The 16,161-nt window shown below is 40.4% G+C and overlaps 1 pseudogene; it reads right to left on the bottom strand.

Annotated features, from left to right (window-relative positions):
* Positions 1–1,409: 1,409 nt before the first annotated feature.
* LOC106590022 (outer dynein arm-docking complex subunit 2-like) overlaps positions 1,410–16,161 on the bottom strand; it is a 68,695-nt pseudogene continuing 53,943 nt past the window's right edge.

Here is a 16,161-nt window from a genome sequence, read left to right as displayed (position 1 = left end):
TTAATCACTGGGGTATTTATTTGTTTTGAATCGTTTCAATACAATGGCCTTCCTCAGCCCAGCTCCAGCTTCTCGTTCAGATTTTTGGAAGGAGGTCCCTCTTCAGAGTAATCAAGTTAAAGTTCACTCTCTCCTCTCTGTCTCCGTGCTCCCACAGTAACCCTCAGTGACAGCTGGTACTGCTTAAAACATCACAAGAGTGATGAAGATTTCTCGACCACATATTTTTTATGTTTTGCTAATTTTCAATATTAGCTCAGCCAGGCTGATATTATTAATGATGAAAGTCCCTTGAAATGTTTTATGGGAGTCAGGAGGAGTCAGTAGTCTCAGGGGCTTGTGTCCCAAATGGAACCCTATTCCCTGTGTAGTGCACTACTTTTGACCAGAGCCCTATGCACTATATAGGAAATAGGGTGCCATTTGGGATGCCTCCAGTGGCTCGGTGGCTGAGTGCTACAGTAAGCCTGGGAGGCTAATTAAGACCAGGACACTAGAGCAGCCAGACCAGAGGAGAGGTGGAGCAGCCATGGCCTGCCTGAATGCAGCCCATTGTAAAACAATGGAAACTAACATGGCCTGTTTTGACTAAGGACACTGGACACAAGACAGAGGAGGAGGAGAACGTACTCACTCATCAAGTTTCCTACCACACAAGTAGGGATGTCCGAGCATAAGCAGCAATTCATTCTTCTCATTGAATCCCTTCACGTTTGTTATGTTTTGTTTTCTCTTCAATAAAAAAGCAATCCATTCTCTCTTTTTTATTCATGTCAGTATTTGTATTAATAGGCAGCAATAGTTATTGGATCTTAGAAAGATTCTGGTCACTTATGAGTCATTTAATGGGTATTGTTGAGCAGATGCCACACTAGTTTTTTGGTTCTAAGGTGGTCCCAGTGCCCACAAATACTTATTTGCTTGTTTTTTTTACAGGCAAAAATAATGAGGACATTTCAAATATACATTTTCCCAATTACTTATAATGACCATGTCTACCCATAATGCAACAGATAATACATTAGGTAATTGTGATTAATAGGAAAACTGCTCATACCAATTACATGTTAAGATTCATATTTACTCATATTTGTAGTGCAGGAGGGACCTTCTATTATATTCTGAGATGTTATCGCCATATTCTGCCCATTTACGTCAATGTTGATTGAATTTATGAGTATCATTCAACATTTACGAGAATATCTTCTTGATTTTGTATACAGACAGACAGACTGTTGAGCAAATAAGCAAACCTAATATATACTGACCCAACAATGCATTATTATGTTCCCAATATCTCTCAATGACTCATTGAAGGTTGTGTCTGTGTTTGTGTTCCCTTTGATTCACAGACATATTTTCAGTTTTAAGGTGCATGTGTTGAAGTGAGTAACACAACCAGATGTGGTCTTGTTTAGATATCAGTGTCTCATGTTTATTATGTAAGGAATGTGACTGAACAATACATGCTCTAAACCGCTTCACTCTCAGGTACGGTGATGGGGTATCTGGCTTGGGCACAAATGTTAGTATGTCCTATATGTTTGTATGACCTCCAAATGAAATAATTATCTAAATTCATGGGTAGCATGGACTAAACGCTTCCTGCTATGACAGATGGAGGCAGAAGGAAGAAGGGACATAAATACACATGCATCACTCGTCATATTTGATTTGAATCACACCTATATTCTGTGGGACGGGTGGAAAGTACAGAGGGATAGTGAGAAAAGTCTCTGTGGATGGAAGGCTGCTGGAGTAGATCTGGACCAATGACATCCAATCAGACCCAAGAGGTGATCATGAGGACACAGTAACTGCTGGGGAGGTCGTTGTGGTTGTGGTTGGTTAACCGTATCGTGCCTTTTATTGGCCAGGGCAAAGACGGCGGATGTTAGCCACACAGCCAGCGGCTGCCTCCTGAAGGACCTCGTCAGTGGAGCCTATCATACCTAGCAGGAGCTATGTGAGCAGGGAGGAGAGAGGAGAGGACAATGTTAACCATCATCATCATCAGTACAGCGGGGGGGGGATGACAGGGTTAAAGTCACTACAATCTGTTCAATCTCATTCATTCTTGTAAGGAAGCAGTTGGTGAATCAGAGGTGATGACACTTACATACAACACTTTCCATTATCAAGAGATTTACTGTAAGGATCAAGTAGTTTGTGCAAAGTCAGATGCTACTTGCTAGTGTACACACTGTCACTCATGCTGCAATGCACGGTATACAGTAGCTGTGACTTGTCTGTGACAGGCTCCTCCGCGTGTCTCTCTCTCTCACTGTTTGTCGCTCTTTAACCTCCTAACCAGGCCATGAGCATGGGACATGGGTTACAGCTGCAAGCAGCACATGTCTGCCTGCCTGCCGCTGCCTCTCTCTGCAAAGTTTGTTCAGACGAAAGCATTTGTCTAGCATGCAGCAGCAGAGCTAGGCATTAAAAACGTACTCCAAAGGTCAGATTCTATCCGACTATTACTGCTACTTGTATAATGGATCTGCTGTTTGATCTGTTTACTGAACATGTTCTTTTTTATGGGGCCCCACATTTTGGGTTTTACATAAAAAAAATTTTATTGTGTTCGAAAGAGTTACTTATTATACAGTCACAACATGTAAACCTATGGAGATTATTTTATTTTATTTAACCAGGCAAGCCAATTAAGAACAAATTCTTATTTACAATGATGGCCAAACCCGGACGACGCTGGGCCAATTGTGCGCCGCCCTATGGGACTCCCAATCACGGGCGGATGTGATACAGCCTGGATCTGAACCAGGGACTGTAGTGATGCCTCTTGCACTGAGATGCAGTGCCTTAGAACGCTGCCCCTCTCGGGAGCCCAAATGGAGGAGCCTGCCAAATAAAAACACTATATGGGTTTTAGTATGGTATCTTTGCTTTTTTCGTCTTTAAAAAGAGACTACATCAAGCTTGTGGGCAGCTGCAGTGCCAAATCAAAATCAAAGTAAATGCAGGCACAAATACTCTGGCACAATGGACATTTTAAATGTGTTCAATGTGTGCTCCTTCATTAAATCACAATGGTGTGCCATTGAGCTCTCTTAAGCCACACAACTTAGTTTTGGGGGCTTTCTGGTTTGCATCAATAATAAACAAAACAGGTTACTTCAAATCTCTAAACTAAACACTCCAAAGCTCACAAGTCCCAAACAAAATGTATACTTGACAGTGCATTAATCATCCAGTATATTCTAGGTACTTTTCAGCCTCTAAAGTTTGAGGCCTAACTCAAAAGTAAGCTTTAAAGCTCTGTAAAATAGAAACTTTTGTTTTTGAAGTCTTGTATAGCAAGAATATGTTGAAGGCTTTGGAAGCGTGTATGAGCAGTCAACCAATTGTGTCCCTACTTTTTGGTGTTGAAACGACACATCCTTGGTGATCCTTTAAGTAACACAGCAAACAATATTCTAGACAGTGTCCTGCATAGAAAGAAAACGTAAACAACTAAATCCCCTCACTAAATAGATTCAGACTCATTTCATGAAACAGTGTGCCTGCCTCTCCAATGGTTTAGCTCACTGGTCTCTGTGCCTTATAAAGGAGGAGAGCTTTAGTTATTTAGCCTGACTTAACTGGTATCTCTCCATCTTTCTCTACCCCCCCCCCTCTCTCCCTACCTCCCTCAGTCCCTCCCTCCCTCCCTCTCTCCCTCTCTACCAGATGTCAACCAGCTAGGAAGTGATGGGATTCTTCTGTTTTTCACCTGCAGGGCATTCATCATGGAGATCCTTTAAAGTTCCAATGCAGCCGTTTTTTAATAGCAATATCAGATCATTTCTGGGTAACAATTAAGTACTGTCCTACTGTGATTGTTTTCAATTAAAATGGTCAAAAATACACAGAAATAGCTTCTTCTTTTATCAAGCAATAATTTTGCTAGGACTGTCTGGGTGTGGTCTGAGTGGGGAGGAGAAAACTGGAAACTAGCTGTTCATGTCAGAGAGGTTTGGAACTGTCTTTCTTAGTGGTCTATTCACTCATTTACCACCTGGTGATGACACCAGGCCCAAAACTAAATTCCACCAGAACAGTACACTAAAATGGCATGATCACGTTTTCACAAATCCAACATAGTGTGTAAATGTATATATAAAACACAGAAAAATCATGTTTTTGACTGCACTATGTATTGACTATAATAGAGTGTGTGTGTGTGTGTGTGTTTGTGTGTGTGTGTGTGTCTTAATGTGAATCTCTGCCATCTAGTAGACCCTCACATCATGCCTCGTTGACTCTTATCTCCAACTGTTTGAACTAGCCTGCCCTAGGCCCTGATAGGGAGTTCAGTACTGGTCTGATCTTTACAGAGCAGTACTTGTCTCTGTTCTGTTCCCATGTTATCATTGTGTTCATAATGTAAGTCAATGTGAGGTTGAGGTTGAACTCTGACTCTTTCCGTGAAACATGTAATCCTGCTCCGCACATTTGTGTGGTTAGCTAGTGGCCTAGCGCAGTGCCAGTGAGCAGAGAAAAAGACATTCCCAGAATGTTCTGCTCAAAGATAAATAGTGAAAGGAAAACAGATGAAAGATGAGGCTTCTATCTCCTCTCCGCCTATGAGCAGTGAGCACACAAACAGACACACTCTGGGTGAACATTCAAAAAACCCATAAAGCTGAGAAAATAATACTACCATTCGCTTCTATTCCCATGAATTACTTGATTTGGACATTTCAAAAAAAGGATGTTGCCCTATGAATACTAGCCACTTTCATTGCATCAGTGTATCAGTTAGTATTTCTGTGGCAGTAACATTAGTTTATATGTTGTTGTTTTTTAATAGCATCCAAAACACCTCTGAAATGCAAACTTCATACACACAAGGCTCAGACACAAGTCTCTTTTGTGAAAAGAGAGGATGCCTGCAAAGCGCCAGAATCAGCGTTTTGCCAACTTCATAGCATGTTATTCAGACGTGGCCAAATAAGGTCTCCCCAAGCCCACAGCTAGGCTAAGATAAGCATGTCTCTCTTTGCATTTTTTTCTCTCTTCCTCCTCCTCCCCAGCTGGGATCTCAAAGACTATAATACACCACTTGTTAGAATATTACCAAACCGCGGTAACATGAACACTCGCACTACCCTGGTTTGAGAAATGAATCAAGAGGGTCTGAGGTTTTTAACCTTTTACTGCAGTGGGCTAAATCAGGGTCACACAGAGTGTTTCTTGGTAGTCTTAAACAATCTACTCTGAAACAAAAGTATACACCTCACACACATAGTTATGGGCTTAAAAAAAGAAAACACCTGCAACATGTCAGATATTTAAATGTATTCAATTTTAAGTTTGCATCCCAATATTACACTTTATATTATCATCATATATACATCACTATATTACACTTTATATACATCATAGAAGACTTAAATAGAACAAAACTCATTAACATAAAAACACTGGATTTTTCAGCTGGTTTTTAGAAATAATGTTTGTTAATAATGTTTTCTCAATCGCTTTGGCTCATTTTCTTAAACAGTCTTAACATTCTCTAAACTGTAAGTGCAATTGTCACAATTGCTTTATGGGACATCCCAACTCTATTGCATGTCTGCAAAATGTAGTAACTCACCCAAAACATTTAATTCATGCTTCAAAACCAAGTTATTGTGTCATTAAATTGGCCAATGGCACCAAAATTAGAAGGTTTTTTGTCATCGTGTGAGCCGTACTGGTTAAAATGTTTAGATGTTTTTTCACCATGGCAGTCAACCCTGGAAATGTTTGTTATATACACATTTCAGTTCTGTTCTACTTTTTTGTTGACACTGACTGCTTACTGTACTATACAAACATTTCTGTTTTGTCTAGCTGAATGCTATTGCGTATCACACTGAGCTTTTTAGATACCGATTTCAACAGTAGGTCAAAGTTTACTGGGAAAAGTCAATACTGTAGTACACAGAAAAAGGATATGCACATTTGTATGTATACAGCAAATGTATTTTTGTAGCAATGTGTAACATGTAAACAGAAAATTCACATTTGCATGTCCATTTTTACATATTTCTGACATGTAAAGTCATATATAGTGAACAGAAAATTTGCCACAAAAAAACCTGCAACAACAATGAAAAAACCTGCAGTAGTTCTGGAAAAAAAACTAAAAATTGTGCCTCCTCACAGTACGTAACACTACAAGTTCCCATCTTCTTGGTGGACATCCTGTCGCTCTTGTTGGTCTGGCCAGAGACTTTCGTCAACATCACATCTGATGTTTTCCCTTGTGATGCCCCAGGGGAAAAATCTCCTTGCGTGGCGCAACCATCCCCTGCAATGATTGCCTGTGATGTCCTCACAAGCAGCATTCACAGCATCTAACAGAGACATATGATCTTGTGCCAGATAGTCATATACTTTCCACCTCCATGCTGAAAAAAACTATTCTATCGGATTCAGGAATGGGGAGGATGGTGGAAGGAACTCCATTATTATCCTTTCATGTGCAGTAAACCATTCCCTAACAATGTTGGTTCGGTGGAAGCTGACATTATCCCACACAATTACATAATATGGCAAATCTGGTCTAACTAAACCTCTTTGGTGTTCTGGTATTAGGTCTCTGTAAAGTGTATTTAGGAAGGACAGGAGAAGTTGGGTGTTATAGGGCCCAATGTATGGAATATGTGTGCTCACACCATTCTCAGAAATGGCAGCACACATTGTAATATTGCCCCCACGTTGGCCTGGTGTGCCAATTGTGGCTCGGTGTCCAATGAGATTGTGGCCACGTCTCCTGCCTTTGGCCAGATTGAACCCAGCCGAGTCCACAAAAACAAGAATGTGGGTCATTTCATGTCCTTCCAGCTCCGTTATTCTCTATATAGTAACACAGATATTCTAGAATCAGACAGTTTAATAAAGTAGAAATGTTTTCTGTTCTTATGGGTATTTACAACTTCAAGAAGTATATACAGGCATCATTGAAGTACAGTAAAACTCCCTGTTCAATATACCATGTGCACACCAATGGTTTACCTGGACATACTGGTACCGCAGCTCCTTCACTCTGTCACTATTCCTCTCAAATGGCACCTTATAGAGTTGTTTCATAGTCATTCAATTTTTTTTCAAAACTCTGTCTATAGTGGAAATGCTGACAGAATTGATATTTGCGAAGATATTGTTGTCATTTATGATTACACTTTGAATCTCTTAGCCTGATGGAATTGTTGGCTATGACCATGTTGCAAATGTCTTGTTCTTGCTGATGGCTGAATACTGCTGCTCTGCCAACAGCATGAGGTCGTTGTGCAGTCCTATATATATGACATGTAGAATTCATAAATAGATCATGTTACAGATAGTATATTGTATTCAAATTGTGCTGTATTACTGTATATTCTTCATACATATCTCACGGTACATTGTGATTTTCAGACTTGCATTTACCTTTACAATAGTTTCTATATTGTTGTCAATGAAATGCTGTAACGAAAGTAAAAAACGAGTACATATTTACCTGTTTTCCCTACGGAATGTTTGCACAATTGATGACACTGTGGACCTGTTTACATTAGGCTGTACTCTCCGACCAGCCTCTTCCATTGTAAGACCATGGTTTATGACATGTCCCACAATTGTGGCTCTGATTTCATCAGGGACTCTTATTCTTTGTATTCTACCTCTTCTTCTATTATGTCTTCCCCTAACTCCACCACGCATTCTTACACATCTTCTTATTTCTCTTCCACGAGCATGTAGCTGCTGTTCAGGGTTGTGATGTTCCTCCATGTTCAAAAATGGTAGTGATCGTGCTGTGGGCAAGCTCCATATATAAGCTTCCAAACTTGATTGGTTGATTGGTAAGACTGTGATTCCTATTTCATTACTATGTCACCTGGCAGGTAATTTGCCAATTTAGCATTCCACATTCCATGTCATAGATATTTATGGAATATACATGTATGTCTGACAGATTTTGATAATTGAATGGATCATTTTGCATGTGATGGCTCACACGATGAAAGAATGTTTCGAAGTTGTGAAGAGTATGACAATTTCACTGAGAATCAACTCATCAGTTTTGATCAGCAAGCCATGTGCATGTAGTTATTGTGCAAATTGTATACAGTTGTACTTACTCTTTTGCACACGTGCCAAAACACGTGCAATTTGCTTAAATGAATGCGAAATTCAAATCTGGCATGAACAAATAAGAAATTGTTCAGAGATTTTAACTTATTGTTTTGAAAAAATTATTCTCAATCGAGAATTGAGCCAAAGTGATTGAGAAAACCTGTAATTGAGCCAAAGCGATTGAGAAAAACTGTAATAACAACACACACATTTTTTTGCTAGGCAATTCAGTTAAGACAAATTCTTATTTTCAATGACAGCCCAGGAACAGTGGGTTAATTGCCTTGTTCAGGGGCAGAATGACAGATTTTTACCTTGTCAGCTCGAGAATTTGATCTTGCAACCTTTCGGTTACAAGTCCAACACTCTAACCACTAGGCTACCTGTCGCCTCTCCCGTCACACATGAAGCTATCAAAGTGTTAAGCGCTCGTGTTGGGCTGCTGTTTCCTGAAGAGTTGGGGTCTCAAAATCCTCCATGAAAGCACCTGGGTCTGACAACCAACCAGGCATTACAGGACTGGTCCTGGAACGTCTATCCTCCTGGCCCAGTGTTCCCATGAATGTATCCCAAATGGCAACCCTATTCCCTATATAGTGCACTACATTTGATCAGGGCCCTGGTCAAAAGTAGTACACTAATAGGGTGCCATTTGGGATGCAACATCGTGTTTCAGGCCCCTGCTCCTTCCACGCTGTGAGCAAACAGCCCAAACAGGCAGCATTTAGCTGAGCTGAGCTCTGGGCTAAGGGGAAGGGGAGTTACTGAGGGAAGTCAAGGTAAACAAAATTCCCTACTGGTCTCAACCGAGCCAGGACCGTTTAGCAGTTTCCCCCTGATCTCTCTGTCAGTAGAGAAAAACCCAGCGTTCAAATCATTGACTTGGGGGGGTTTGCCTCAAGGAAAGTTTACTGTACTGTAAGACTTAGTCTAAATCTATGCTGGTTCCACACACACATGTCCAACCTGAGAGAGCTGCTGGACTGGACATCCCTCCTCATCCCAGACCAGACATTAGAGAGAGGCTTGAGACATAGCACTAGGCAGCGTAACACATAACACACTACATATTTCAAACATACAGTACAGTAGCTAGTTGCACAGAGCAGCTCCAGTGGCATGTACTAGGGGTATCATCTGCTCACCACATCTAGTCCACAACCTGAAACCCTGTTACAGATAAAGCATGACTAAGAGGAAACTTCAGAAATATTTGCTGCAGTGTTTTTTTCTGACTGCTGCTTTCACTCACTCTTTCGCTCTACCTCCTTCCCTCTCTCTCTTCATTCTATCCCCTCTCTCCCTTTTCTTGTTCACTCGTTTACTTTGAGCGTACAGTACACAGAAAATGGAAACAAAACACAGACAGTGCAAAGCAAAGCACAGGAGGAGTGAAGAGCACGCGTGGCAACAACAGTACAACATTTTTCTCATTTAGAGATTTAAAGCCATAAAATACATACCAGCTAGGAGCTGGCAACGGCCATTCTCTGGAATACCTTCAGTTGAAAATGACCAATAATTACCATCTGCATTTTGTAATTTACATCAATTTACTTCACAAAGCTTTCTTGTGAAAGAGCCTCTTTAATACAGAAAGTTGTCTGAAGCTGTCCACAAGGATTTATGGTTTCAGCAAACAATCCCCAGCCCTCTGGAAGCAATGTAAAGCAAAGAGGAGGGTTTGTTGATTTTGTACAAGGGACAAAATCAAGCACCATCCTTATAAAACTGTGAGATACCAAGTGTAGATGTCAAATCAAACGGGAAGGGCAATTCATCTTGGCACTTTTTCTGCTTAGCCCTGGTACACACTTCCTCTGGGAAAGCTAGCAGCCCCTGAAAGCTTCTCATTCCTGAACTTGTTCACAGAGCTCCCCAATAGAACCAGGGAACGGAATGCAGGACAAAACACACAAGAACACAGTGGCAAAACACAAAACCTCTAAGTGAAGCATTTTGTACACCTAATGAAATCATCAAGGCAAACACTGTAAAAAATTGTTTGGGGTATTAACTCTGCTCATATAAACATGTTTTCATATTTTTCATGCAATATTAAAAGTTGCTTTAAGGTTTTAATACAGTTTATGAAATTTGACGAGATGCAATGAAATAGCATTTGGATATTTTAAGACTGAGGGACAGAAAAAAAAAAGAAGCGAAAAAAGTCAGACGGATCACTAATGTCTTTTCCAGTGTAAAATACTTTCTTTTCAATGCTTAATTTCCTCTGCTAAGCTTAGGGGACTGTGTTATACACCATTAAGAATGCTGGGGAGGAAAGTTACAGTACTCTGAGTGCAGAGAGAGAGAGAGAGAGAGAGAGAATCCTACAAAAGCATTATACTACTTGTGGTTGTACATGTTTTGAGAGCTTTTCAATGGCAGAGAAAATACCCTTTGAAATATGGTTGCAATAATACAAGAGGCAGTCTTGAATTTTACACTCCGCCGTAAATTAGACCAAATGTAACATTACAGAAAGAGAGCCCAGCATCGCTCTTCGATAAACCCCACTCAAACAAGGGTAGGAAATATTGTTGTAACACACCAATCCATAGATCATAAGCAGGATGTACATTTTTTTATATAGACTTTATTTAACTAGGCAAGCCAGTTAAGAACAAATTCTTATTTACATTGACAGCCTACCAGGGAACAGTGGGTTAACTGCCTTGTTCAGAGGCAGAACGGCAGATTTTTACCTTGTCAGCTCGGGGATTCAATCCAGCAACCTTTTGGTTACTGGCCCAACACGCTAACCACTAGGCTACCTGCCGGCCCTACATAATGTGGCCAGGCCTCAATGTCTCACTTAGTGTTGCCCCACTTGGCACAGACATCAATTCAACATCTATTCAACGTTGGGTCAACGTAAAATCATTGAAATGATGTGGAAACAACGTTGATTCAACCAGTGTGTGCCCAGTGGGGCAATACTGAGGACTGGCCACCCGTCAGGGCTTGGTTCCTCTCTAAGTTTCTTCCTGCCTTTCTAGGGAGTTTTTCCTAGCCACCGTGCTTCTACATCTGCATTGCTTGCTCTTTGGGGTTCTAGGCTGCATTTCTGTATAAGCACTTTGTGAAATCTGCTGATGTAAAAAAGGCTTTATAAATGCATTTGATTGATTGATTAACTACTGACAGGCTCTGGTGTTGTAAATGTTTCCAGGGGTCAGGCAGGTATACATCCACAGACTGTTAGTATGAACCCAGTCAGACTGAAACAATGCAGCCGCCTGTGTGTGTTTCCTTTAACTGCTCAGATTAACAACAATTTAAACACGCAATAGTGGTGTAACGTAACGTGGCCTGCCTTTCTTTCTTAATTAAGCTCTTTAAAATCCCCAAATAGATTTTGGATTTGTGTTGAAACAACTCACTCTGCACTGGTACATTAATAAGGGCAAACAGAAAGAGACTGATTAAAAGGGTGGTATGCAGGGCGCGCAGACACGCACACACGCACACAAACATGTGTACGTACACAGACACAAACACACTCACACAGCTGTCCAGGTTTTGTTGTGGCTTCAACTACAAAAAATATTCTGCTTAACGACTTTTGCAAATTGGACATTACTCTTTCGGAACACCCAATGTTCAGTCCAGCTACCAATTATAGCTAGCGTTGAGCCACATACACTGCAACAGCAGATCAAACTAAAGTACACCATTAAATGAACATGAGAACAAATATTTGGCTGCAATGGTAGAACCACTTCTTAATTTATATCGCAGTTGTTGTTGAAAAAAAAGTATGTGGTCACAAAAGATTTCTCATGTGAAAATCTTGTTCTGAAAGTAATGTGATTGAATAAAAAATTAAAAAAACAGGAACATTTTCCCAAACATTGCATTACGCTGTTCTCTACGCATGACATTAAACACAGTTTTAATCTAAGCTTAAAATATTTACATTAATGTCACATAAATATAAACATGATTGGTTAGGAAAAAGCTTTGGAAAATTAAAATAATACAGAATATTATTCCGTATGAAACACGCACTGTCCCTATTCTCAGTCAATTATGGATTATGACAAAAGAACATTGAAGTATCCCCTATAGCATAGTGTTGTTCTCCTTTAGCTCTAGACAACTGTGGCCCTGTTCCTTGGGCCTAAAACATGTCACTGCCACATTCTGCTCTCATGTCCAGGGACAACTCTTAGCAACAGTTACCCAAGATACAGCCTTTTGACTTGCTCTGTAATGGCATCTAGGGTCTACAAGGGAAGTGGCACTTTGCACACACTGAGTTGTTTGCTTTTCTGAATTCCCATGACGGTTAGAAAGTGGAGTCGTGTTTCGGACGAGAATAAAACTAGCTTTGTTTCTGCTCCGTTGGTCAAAGGCTCTGAAAATAGTTACAGCTTTTCAACATTTATTACCAATGTTTTCACACATCACTAAAACAAAGTAGAGTGATGGGGCTCAAAGCCTTTTTCATCAATGCTGATTAAGTATTTGGTCTCTAAACACCAACTAAAATGCAAAAAATAACTATGTGCAACTACATTATACTGAAAATCTAAAGGAATTACTGTACCAGTGAAAAGTTTGGACACACCTACTCATTCAAGGTTTTTTTTTTATTTTTACTATTTTCTACATTGTAGAATAATAGTGAAGACATCAGAACTATGAAATACCACATATGGAATCATGTAATAACCAAAAAAAGTGTTAAACAAATCAAGATAAATGTTATATTTGAGATTCTTCAAAGTAGCCATATATTTTGATTTGTTTAACACTTTTTTGGTTATTACATGATTCCATATGTGTTATTCCATAGTTTTGATGTCTTCACTATTATTATACAATGTAGAAAATAGTAAAAAATAAAGAAAAACCCTTGAACGAGTAGGTGTGTCCAAACTTTTGACTGGTACTCTATAAATAAACATTTAAAGAAAGTATATGAAGGTGTGAGGAGATTGCTTGGAGGAAATGATCTTGAGCAAAGAGATTAATGAAAATATATATTTTTTACTTTATACCTTTGTTTTCTCCCCAATTTTGTGGTATCCAATTGCCTTTTGCATTCTTGTTCCATCTCTGCAACTCTCATACGGACTCGGGAGAGATGAAGGTCGAGAGCCATGCGTCCTCCGAAACACGACCCTGCCAAGTCGCACTGCTTCTTGACACACTGCCCGCTTAACCCGGAAGCCAGCCGCACCAATGTGTCGGAGGAAACACCGTACTGGTGTACAACTGGCAACTGTGTCAGCGTGCATGCACCAGGCTCGCCACAGGAGGCGCTACAGCGGGATGGGACAAGGACATCCCAACCAGCCAAGCCCCCCCCCAACCCGGACGATGCTGAGCCAATTGTGCGTTGCCTCATGGGTCTTCCGGTTGCGGCCGACTGCGACACAGCCCAGAATCGATGACCAATTAGTATGTTGACCACTAGGTGTGGAAAGGACAAGTGCTTGTGAGCAAAGAAGTGAACATACCTTGACCACTCTGTTCTCGTGCATGGTGATGTAGTTGTTGGGGTTCTTGGAGAGCTGGAACAGGGCCTGAGCTGTGGTCTGGTGGATCGAGGAGTCCTTGGACTTCAGTTAACGAACGAGGAGGGCAACGGCCTCCCCAAACGACACCCTGTTACTGCCCCACATGCAGCAGTGGGCGACTGCCTCAGCCAGGTAACGATGCAGCTTATCATCAGTCTGTAATACAGAGAGAACAAGACATCAGACATTTATGAGTGCGTCTCAAATGGTACCCTATTTCCTATATAGTGCACTACTTTTGACTAGGGCCTATACTATGAATACTACTCAATAGAGCTTGTTTACAGGGATCTCAGAACTATTAAGTTACTTTATGATAATATAATAGATAGTCAATTCATAACAGGACTGAATATTCCCAGTAAACACTAATTGAGAAGGATTATAGGTATTTTATGTCCTCCTACATTGAGATGTACTTACTGTGTTTGTCAGCTTGGCCAGCATCGGGACAACCCCATGGTCGGTGATGACTGCCAGATTCTCTTCATCTTTGGCTATTTTGGCTATGGCGGCGCACACGCTCGCCAGTACCTCTTTGTTTTTTGATTTCAGCAAATTAACAATCAGTTCCAATCCACCGACAAAGGAGCGCACCATTTCCCCTGCATCCTAAACGTCAAAAGCCTGTTATTAGCTTGGTGCTCTCAATCTGTAAAGTAAAGGGAGCAGAATTCAGTGTAATGGGCAGGGAGGCAAGCCGGGGCATTTGAGCAGAGCAGAGAAAACAAAAGATACACACATGCTAAGGAAAAATAAAAAGCCTTTTCATCAGCCTTAGCAAAAATCAAAACCCCATCAGTGCCAGCCAGCCCAATCGGAGGTAATGTGAGTAGCCATGGTTCTGTCCTGCTTTCCGCTCTATGGAAAGTGCCATTGTCAATACGGATGGGCTGTGTGGTGTGCCAGTAGCTATTCCACATCAAGCATGCCAAATAGGTGAGATAGGTTCTGTTTGTTATAAAAAGCCATTTACAGAAATCAACAGAGTAATTTTGGGGGGATTTCTTGCCAAGTAATACGAGGGCCAAGTGAAACTAATACTTCTACAGCAGACCTATCTAATGTCAGCCTATCCATTTGGATGATGAGTTATTTGGACTTCCTTTTCTACCCCTCCATGTAGGTTAGGCCAACACTGTTCAGAACACTAATACTCAACAGAATGCCTACAGATGTTCTATCTTTATTTGATCACTCTGTTGTTGCAGAGACTTTTCCTGTGCAGCAGGAAATGCTAATTGCAGTGTATTCAAGGTTTAAAAAGGCTTCTAAAGTTTGAAATTTCCATTTTAAAATGTCAAATTTGATTTATCCTATCAAAAAATGTATCAACCCCTACAAAAAGGTCCATTAATTATAATCCACATAATTGTTCACATTTCCTGTTGCTGCAGGATTATTTTCCACCTGTGAGAAACTGGTCAAATTCAGATAGCACATCTGTATCTAATGACCTTTCCATGTAGCCTACACTGTTCAGAAGAACAACGGACCGGAGTCAGTCACAAAGGAACTGAAGGAGTCAGTGTGTTTCCCCGACCGTTCAGGCCAAGCTAGCACCATAGACCCTGATTTAAGTTCACGGGCACCAGTGATGGGCTGATACCACAGGAGTCTCAGACACTTTTGGGGCTACGCTGCTGGTGAGCCTCTCTCAGAACCACCTCGGACGTGGCCTTCATTGAGTCCTGGCAGATCGGGATGTTTTTTAAATCATACATCAACATAATCGCCATCAAAGGCGGGAATATACAGCATCAAAGGTGCTGTAAAGTACTTAAGTAAAAATACTTTAAAGTGCTACTTAAGTTGTTTTTTAGTGTATCTGTACTTTACTATTTATATTTTTGACAACTTTTACTTTTACTCTACTACATTCCTAAAGAAAATTATGCATATTTTACACCATACATTTTCCCTGACACCCAAAAGTACTCATTACATTTTAAATGCTTAGCAGGAGAGCAAAATTGTCAAATTCACACACTGGTCATCCCTACTGCCTCTGATCTGGAGGACTCACTAAACTCTCATGCTTCGTTTGTAAATTATGTCTGAGTGGTGGAGTGTGCCCTGGATTTCCATAATTAAAAGAAAACAAGAAAACGGTGCCATCTGGTTTGCTTAATATAAGGAATTTGAAATGATTTATACTTTAACTTTTGAAACTTAAGTACATTTTAACAAATACATTTACTTTTAATACTTATGTATATTTGAAACTAAATTCTTTCAGACTTCCTCAAGTAGAATTTTAATGGGTGACTTTTACTTTTACTCATGATAGTTGGGTACTTTTTCCACCACTGAGTATCAAGGTGGCATACACAGCTACTGCCAGCTTGTAATGTCTCGGTTAATATGGAAATAGTAAACCAAGATTATGGAAAGCGCATAATTAGAGAGGGCAGAATGAAAATTGTCACAAAGCACGCTCCATCTACATCTCCATCAACATTATATCTCCATCTACGACATTATTGTCTCGGTGATTAAGACCTTTAAACAGTTCAACATTCACAAG

The sequence above is a fragment of the Salmo salar genome, chromosome ssa29, assembly GCF_905237065.1.
Source record: "Salmo salar chromosome ssa29, Ssal_v3.1, whole genome shotgun sequence".
In the NCBI taxonomy this organism is placed as follows: domain Eukaryota; kingdom Metazoa; phylum Chordata; class Actinopteri; order Salmoniformes; family Salmonidae; genus Salmo; species Salmo salar.
This window is presented reverse-complemented; position numbering and strand designations above follow the sequence as displayed.